A 9443-nucleotide genomic window follows, 5' to 3' on the forward strand; every position below is an offset into this window, starting at 1 on the left:
GGATCCCATCTCATATTTCATGGCCTCAAGCCATTTTGCGGAATCTGGGCTCACCATCGCTTCTTCATAGTTCGTAGGTTTGTCATGGTCTAGCAACATAACCTCCAGAACAGGATTACCATACCACTCTGGTTGATCTACGAGGTTCAGTAACAACTTGATCTGAAGTTTCATGATCATCATCATTAACTTCCTCACTAATTGGTGTAGGTGTCACAGGAACTGGTTTCTGTGAGGAACTACTTTCCAATAAGGTAGCAGGTACAGTTACCTCATCAAGTTCTACTTTCCTCCCACTCACTTCTTTTAAGAGAAACTCCTTCTCTAGGAAGGATCCAAATTTAGCAACAAAAGTTTTGCCTTCAGATTTGTGATAGAAGGTGTACCCAACAATTTCCTTTGGGTATCCTATGAAGACACATTTCTCCGATTTGGGTTCGAGCTTATCAGGTTGAAGTTTTTTCACATAAGCATCGCAACCCCAAACTTTAAGAAATGACAACTTTGGTTTCTTGCCAAACCACAGTTCATAAGGCATCGTCTCAACGGATTTCGATGGTGCCCTATTTAACGTGAATGCAGCCGTCTCTAAAGCATAACCCCAAAATGATAGCGGTAAATCAGTAAGAGACATCATAGATCGCACCATATCTAGTAAAGTACGATTACGATGTTCGGACACACCATTACGTTGTGGTGTTCCAGGTGGCGTGAGTTGCGAAACTATTCCGCATTGTTTCAAATGAAGACCAAACTCGTAACTCAAATATTCTCCTCCATGATCAGATCGTAGAAACTTTATTTTCTTGTTACGATGATTTTCAACTTCACTCTGAAATTCTTTGAACTTTTCAATTGTTTCAGACTTATGTTTCATTAAGTAGATATACCCATATCTGCTTAAATCACCTGTGAAGGTGAGAAAATAACGATACCCTCCGCGAGCCTCAACATTCATCGGACCACATGCATCTGTATGTATGATTTTCAACAAATCTGTTGCTCGCTCCATAGTTCCGGAGAACGGCGTTTTAGTCATCTTGCCCATGAGGCACGGTTCGCAAGTACCAAGTGATTCATAATCAAGTGGTTCCAAAAGTCCATCAGTATGGAGTTTCTTCATGCGCTTTACACCAATATGACCTAAACGGCAGTGCCACAAATAAGTTGCACTATCATTATCAACTCTGCATCTTTTGGCTTCAATATTATGAATATGTGTATCACTACTATCGAGATTCAATAAGAATAGACCACTCTTAAAGGGTGCATGACCATAAAAGATATTACTCATATAAATAGAACAACCATTATTCTCTGATTTAAATGAATAACCTTCACACATCAAACTAGATCCAGATATAATGTTCATGCTCAACGCTGGCACCAAATAACAATTATTCAGGTCTAAAACTAATCCCGAAGGTAGATGTAGAGGTAGCATGCCGACCGTGATCACATCGACTTTGGAACCATTTCCCATGCGCATCGTCACCTCGTCCTTAGCCAATCTTCGCTTAATCCATAGTCCCTGTTTCGAGTTGCAAATATTAGCAACAGAACCAGTATCAAATACCCAGGTGCTACTGCGAGCATTAGTAAGGTACACATCAATAACATGTATATCACATATACCTTGGTTCACCTTGCCATCCTTCTTATCCGCCAAATACTTGGGGCAGTTCCGCTTCCAGTGACCAGTCTGTTTGCAGTAGAAGCACTCAGTTTCAGGCTTAGGTCCAGACTTGGGTTTCTTCTCTTGAGCATCAACTTGTTTGTCGTTCTTCTTGAAGTTCCCCTTCTTCTTCCCTTTACCCTTTTTCTTGAAACTAGTGGTCTTGTTGACCATCAACACTTGATACTCCTTTTTGATTTCTACCTCCGCAGCGTTTAGCATCGTGAAGAGCTCGGGAATTGTCTTAGTCATCCCTTGCATATTATAGTTCATCACGAAGCTTTTGTAGCTTGGTGGCAGTGATTAAAGAACTCTGTCAGTGACACTATCAACAGGAAGATTAACTCCCAGTTGTGTCAAGTGATTATGATACCCAGACATTTTGAGTATATGTTCACTGACAGAACTATTCTCCTCCATCTTGCAGCTATAGAACTTATTGGAGACTTCATATCTCTCAATCCGAGCATTTGCTTGAAATATTAACTTCAACACCTGGAACATCTCATATGCTCCATGACCTTCAAAACGTCGTTGAAGTCCCGGTTCTAAGCCGTAAAGCATGGCACACTGAACTATCAAGTAGTCATCAGCTTTACTCTGCCAGACGTTCTTAACGTTATCAGCAGCATCTGCAGCAGGCCTGGCACCCAGCGGTTCTTTCAGGACGTAATTCTTCTATGCTGCAATGAGGATAATCCTCAAGTTACGGACCCAGTCCGTGTAATTGCTACCATCATCTTTCAACTTTGCTTTCTCAAGGAACGTATTAAAATTTAACAAAACAACAACACGGGCCATCTATCTACAATCAACATAGACAAGCAAAATACTATCAGGTACTAAGTTCATGATAAATTTAAATTCAATTAATCATATTACTTAAGAACTCCCACTTAGATAGACATATCTCTAATCCTCTAAGTGATCACGCGATCCAAATCAACCAAACCATGTCCGATCATCACGTGAGATGGAGTAGTTTCAATGGTGAACATCACTATGTTGATCATATCTACTATATGATTCACGCTCGACCTTTCGGTCTCAGTGTTCCGAGGCCATATCTGCATATGCTAGGCTCGTCAAGTTTAACGTGAGTATTCCGCGTGTGCAACTGTTTTGCACCCATTGTATTTGAACGTAGAGCCTATCACACCCGATCATCACGTGGTGTCTCAGCACGAAGAACTTTCGCAACGGTGCATACTCAGGGAGAACACTTATACCTTGATAATTTAGTGAGAGATCATCTTATAATGCTACCGTCAATCAAAGCAAGATAAGATGCATAAAAGATAAACACCACATGCAATCAATATAAGTGATATGATATGGCCATCATCATCTTGTGCTTGTGATCTTCATCTCCGAAGCACCGTCATGATCACCATTGTCACCGGCGTGGCACTTTGATCTCCATCGTAGCATCGTTGTCGTCTCGCCAATGTATGCTTCTACGACTATCGCTATCGCTTAGTGATAAAGTAAAGCATTACTGGGCGATTGCATTGCATACAATAAAGCGACAACCATATGGCTCCTACCAGTTGCCGATAACTCGGTTACAAAAACATGATCATCTCATACAATAAAATATAGCATCATGCTTTGACCATATCACATCACAACATGCCCTGCAAAAACAAGTTAGACGTCATCTACTTTGTTATTGCAAGTTTTACGTGGCTGCTACGGGCTGAGCAAGAACCGTTCTTACCTACGCATCAAAACCACAACAATAGTTCGTCAAGTTAGGTTATTTTAACCTTCTCAAGGACCGGGCGTAGCCACACTCGGTTCAACTAAAGTTGGAGAAACTGACACCCGCCAGCCACCTGTGTGCAAAGCATGTCGGTAGACCCAGTCTCGCGTAAGCGTACGCGTAATGTCGGTCCGGGCCGCTTCATCCAACAATACCGCCAAACCAAAGTATGACATGCTGGTAAGCAGTATGACTTGTATTGCCCACAACTCACTTGTGTTATACTCGTGCATATAACATCTACGCATAAAACCTGGCTCTCATACCACTGTTGGGGAACATAGTAATTTCAAAAAAATTCCTACACACACATAGGATCATGGTGATGCATAGCAATGAGAGGGAAGAGTGTTGTCCACGTACCCTTGTAGTCCGAAAGCGAAAGCGTTTGCACAACGCGGTTGATGTAGTCATACGTCTTCACGATCCGACCGATCAAGTATCGAACGTACGACACCTCCGAGTTCAGCACACGTTCAGCTCGATGACGTCCCTCGAACTCTGATCCAGCTGAGCTTTGAGGGAGAGTTCCGTCAGCACGACGGCGTGGTGACGATGATGATATTCTACCGACGCAGGGCTTCGCCTAAGCACCGCTATGATATTATCGAGGTGGACTATGGTGGAGGGGGGCACCGCACACGGCTAAGAGATCTAAGAGATCAATTGTTGTCTCTAGAGGTGCCCCCCTGCCCCCGTATATAAAGGAGCAAGGGGGGAGAGGCGGCCGGCCAGGAGGAGGCGCGCCAGGGAGGAGTCCTACTCCCACCGGGAGTAGGACTCCCTCCTTTCCTAGTTGGAGTAGGAGAAGGGGGAAGGAGGAGGGAGAGAGGAAGGAAAGGGGGGCGCCGCCCCCCTCCTTGTCCAATTCGGACTAGAGGGAGAGGCGGCGTGCGGCGTGCCCTGGCCACCCCTCCTCTTCTCCACTAAGGCCCATCTTGGCCCATTAAACCCCCCCGGGGGGGTTCCGGTAACCCCCGGTACTCCGGTAAAATCCCGATTTCACCCGGAACATTCCCGATTTCCAAATATAGGCTTCCAATATATCAATTTATGTCTCGACCATTTCAAGACTCTCCGTCATGTCCGTGATCACATATGGGACTCCGAACTTCCTTCGGTACATCAAAACACATAAACTCATAATATAACCATCATCAAACTTTAAGCGTGTGGATCCTGCGGGTTCGAGAACTATGTAGACATGACCGAGACACATCTCCGGTCAATAACCAATAGCGGAACTTGTATGCTCATATTGGCTCCTACATATTCTACGAAGATCTTTATCGGTCAAACCGCATAACAACATACGTTGTTCCTTTTTTCATCGGTATGTTACTTGCCCGAGATTCGATCGTCGGTATCTCAATACCTAGTTCAATCTCATTACCGGCAAGTCTGTTTACTCGTTCCATAACACATCATCCCACAACTAACTCATTAGTTACAATGCTTGCAAGGCTTAAGTGATGTGTATTACCGAGTGGGCCCGGAGATACCTCTTCGACAATCGGAGTGACAAATCCTAATCTCGAAATACGCCAACCCAACAAGTACCTTCGGAGACACCTGTAGAGCACCTTTATAATTACCCAGTTACGTTGTGACGTTTGGTAGCACACAAAGTGTTCCTCCGGTAAACGGGAGTTGCATAATCTCATAGTCATAGGAACATGTGTAAGTCATGAAGAAAGCAATAAAAACAAACTAAAAGATCAAGTGCTAAGCTAATGGAATGGGTCAAGTCAATCACATCATTCTCCTAATGATGTGATCTCGTTAATCAAATGACAACTCTTTGTCTATGGCTAGGAAAATAACCATCTTTGATCAACGAGCTAGTCAAGTAGAGGCATACTAGTGACACTCTGTTTGTCTATGTATTGACACATGTATCATGTTTCCGGTTAATACAATTCTAGCATGAATAATAAACATTTATCATGATATAAGGAAATAAATAATAACTTTATTATTGCCTCTAGGGCATATTTCCTTCACACTTCATAGTTAAGTATATCGTGATATGTTACCGAGCAAACTATCTTCTTTCAGGGCTGGATAAAGAAAGCGGAACTAATTAGGTGTTCGGCCCCCCTTCCTGAAGCCTCAGCAGATCCCGTATTAACAAGGATGCTGGCCCCGACACCATACCAGATGTTTGCCAAGGAGGACAAGACGGGGAGCGGGGGGACCAAAGAGGGCCTCCACCCCGAAGATATTTTAGACGTCGTGTCCGGGGAGATGAAAATCCCTTCTCCCGAAGGAAAAAGTAAAGGGGAAGCCAGCATTCATTCCCCCTATGGTAAGAAAAGGGTCGTCTCCGAAGACCATCGTACCTTGATGGATACGGTGGTTAAAAAGGTTCTGTCCGCGAAAAGCGGATTGAATGAAGCCTTCACGAGCCTGCTAAGAGGTTTCGAGGTTTGTGCTGTAATGCTTTCAATTGTGTTTTATTCACAAAATACTCCTATGTATAGATAGTAGCCCCTGAGACATTGATAGGCTCCCAAGGGAAGCAATCAGAGGATCAAAAATATTTATCCAGGAAATAATATGACTACTTGAACACAAGCTATTACTTCCCCTGCAACTGCATGATCCGCGGAGGTTGCATATCTACAGCGAAAGATTGATGAGGCGGATGACGACATCACGCTGATCAACAAGCGTCTTGACAAGGCACAAGGTATGTTTTTGGGTCAGCCAGTATATTTATGCATGATAACATCAGCATGAAGCTGGAATTGTATACTGAGACATGTGTAACTACAGATGGTGCTGCTGCAATGGAGGCCCTTCGGGCTGAGCTTGTCCTTGCCAAGGAACAAACCCGGAGGAGTATCTGGCTGCCCATAAGGCGGCTGAAGAGTTAAAACCGAATAGGCTGTTTGGCGCCAGTGTGAGGAAAGAACTACTACCATGGCGCGCAAGCTGGAGGAGACCACCGTCCGGTGTGAATTCCTTGAGAAGGATAACAAGGCCAAAACGGCCGATCTCGACAAGGCCTTACAAAAAGCGAAAGAAGCACGGTCTGAGTCTAGAGCGGATCGGGAAGAGATCCGGCAAGCCGGGGAGATAGCGGCTGGTAAGCCTTTCTTATTGCAGACGAAGTTCGGCGATCCGAAGTATTCTCCGCTTAACCAAATGTGGAGTTCTCCGGACCCCTTTTTAGACCTTCCGAAGAGTGCCTCCGATGCATCGCAATTTTACCAAGTGCATGAAGGGTGTGCCATGGAGAAGCTTTTTTGGTCATAGTTCGGCGCGCCAAAGCGTCAGTTGTTACTAAATGAACAGATGGTCCAGTGGGCTGAGCTCCACCGGATATCTGGTTCCACCATGAAGGACGTCATAGTCTAGCCGTGGCCTACGGAGCCCATTCCAAATAGTTACTTCAATTTGGTGCAGAGGCTTGTGGATGTGGTGCCGCGTATCAACGCCGTTAAGCGTTCAACGTGCATTGAAGGTGCACGGATGGCCTTTGCCCATGTCAAAACATACTGGGCCAAGATGAAGGCCACTGACGTTGCCGTGGGGAGTCCCCCCAAGGGTAAGGACCATCACGCACCCGAACACTATTTCGAGGACGTCTTAGAGGGTGCCCGCTTGATAGAGGGTCAGTTCTCGAAAGATATGATATTTGAATGAAATGTATTGAATTTGTAAAAGACAGTATGATGATAATATTATGATTTTTGTTTAAAAGTTTTTGGTTCCTCCTGTGCGGCCGTTGTTTGCATAATCTGGAAGTTTTCCAGTCGTCGGCTTCAGCCCCCACGTAGAAAATACGGGGGTGTTCAGAAAAGCATATGATCACTCTTAACCCAATGTCTTGGTCCATGAATGGATGTGTCAATGCGGTGAACAAGGCAACCGGACTATAGGGCGTTAATACTTTCACTTAGCCATAGGAGTTTTATGGTGGGTCTATGATATAAACCCTGGTATGTACGCTGTTATCCCAATGTGGTGCATTCACATGTATGACCTAAAAGAAAGGTCCTTCGTGTAATACGAAGGGAATCACGAAAGATTCTGATAAGTCGTCGAGTGGTTGACCAGCTCTCACCGCATCATGACAGTCAGTTTTCGGCTTTCTCTACTGAGGCGCTCGCCTGGGTAAACCAGGGCACAATAGCAGTAGTTCTCCCTTTACTACCTTAGCCGATAGAGCGGAACGTAAGGTAGCAAGCACAGGAGCCGGGCAACCCAACTATTGACCCAAGACATGATTCGGAGCTGATGCATATAAGGCCAAACTCGTGACGCCGAAGTATGCTATAAAGTTGTTCGGACTTATTGGCAATTTAATTTGTTCCCATATCGAGCCCCTAGCGGGGTGTGTGAAATAACACAAGGAGGAAAATATAGTTTTTTACAGAAAAGTGAATACATCATATAAATTATATTCGCTAGAACTTGAGTGACATGCCAATCATTGTTTTGTATATAATAACGCCACGACCCTAGCTATTTGACATGCCAAGGGTCGATGGCTGAGGTAGAAGGCACTTTACAGGCTCGCAAAATAGAGAGTATAGTCGAAAAAGTTGTTTTGGACCTCCTGTCGCACGTCTACGCCGCCTTTCCTTAATGGAGGGGCTCCTTACAGGGAGTAACTTTTGGACGAATGTACAAACCGGAACTCCGATGGAGTCGGGGAGATGACCAGCCTACGAGTCACTTATGATAAAAGGATAATGAAAAAAAAGAAAAAGTCATCAGAAAAGAATTGAAAAGAGAGGGGTTATAGAAGTACTTGTAGGTCCGTCCGTATTATGCCTCTGCCGACGCCCATGGTATTTTAAGTGCATAGTTATGTACGCGCGGTATAGATTTCGCAGGTGAACGAGGTGGACGGCGGAGGCCGAACTGCTAGGCCAGCCGCATAATTTGTTGGTGCTGCCGAATGGGAACCGGCGGCTTTATGGCCGACTAGTTATGCGGTTTAATAAGGCCGACTTGTACTCCGGCTGGAGGGAACGTAGTATGATCCTCAGTCCGGAGGGAGTATGTCTCATGCTCCTCTGTAGGGGCGTGTGTCATGTATACCATGTTCACCATTTTTACCTCGGGGGGGGGGGGGATTGCTTCCGACCCCTGGTATTTGGTTGGTGAATCTCTTCGTCATCGCTATCACTGGGCGGTCTTTTCCCCTTATGTTCAGTGTTGAGCTTGCCGGCCTGTTTGAAGACCCAACAACTTCTGTTGGTGTGATTGGCTGGCTTATCGGGATTGCCATGAATCTGACAGGGTCGATCCAATATCTTGCCTAAGGTGGATGGCTCATCTCTGTTTGCCTTGAATGGCTTTTTCCGTTGACCGGGTTTGGGGCCGCTGAATTCGGTGTTGACCGATGTGTCGCGCGTTCTCTCATTATCATTGCGACATTTGTGTTTGCTGCGTCGTGGTTTTCCATTGCCGTCTCGGACTTCAGAAGTGCCCGGATCGCTGGCGCTGTTGCTTCTACGAGCGAGCCAACTATCTTCTCCCCTCGAAAAAGCGGGTCATCAGAGCAGTAAGGGCTGACATGGATTTTGGCTTTTGTTGACTGATGTGGCGGGCGAGCCACTCGTCCCAGATACTGTGTTTGAAGGCTGCTAGGGCTTCCGCGTTCGGAAAATCGACGATTTGGTTCTTTTTAACTAAGAACCTAGTCCAGAGCTTCCTGGCTGACTCTCCGGGCTGTTGAACTATATGGCTTAAGTCATCGGCGTCTCGTGGCCGGGCATATGTACCTTGGAAGTTGTCGCGGAAGGCGTCTTCCAAATCCTCCCAGCTGCCAATAGAGTCTTCAGGCAGACTGTTTAACCAGTGCCGAGCTGGACCCTTGAGTTTTAACGGGAGGTATTTGATGGCATGAAGGTCATCTCCGCGGGCCATGTGGATAAGGAGAAGGAAATCCTCGATCCATACCACGGGATCAGTTGTTCCATCATATGATTCGATATTCATGGGTTTAAACCCTTCTGGGAATTCATGCTCCATTACTTCGTCTAT

Source organism: Triticum urartu, chromosome 3A (genome assembly GCF_056163025.1).
Source record: "Triticum urartu cultivar PI428250 chromosome 3A, HENAU_Tu73, whole genome shotgun sequence".
In the NCBI taxonomy this organism is placed as follows: Eukaryota; Viridiplantae; Streptophyta; class Magnoliopsida; order Poales; family Poaceae; genus Triticum; species Triticum urartu.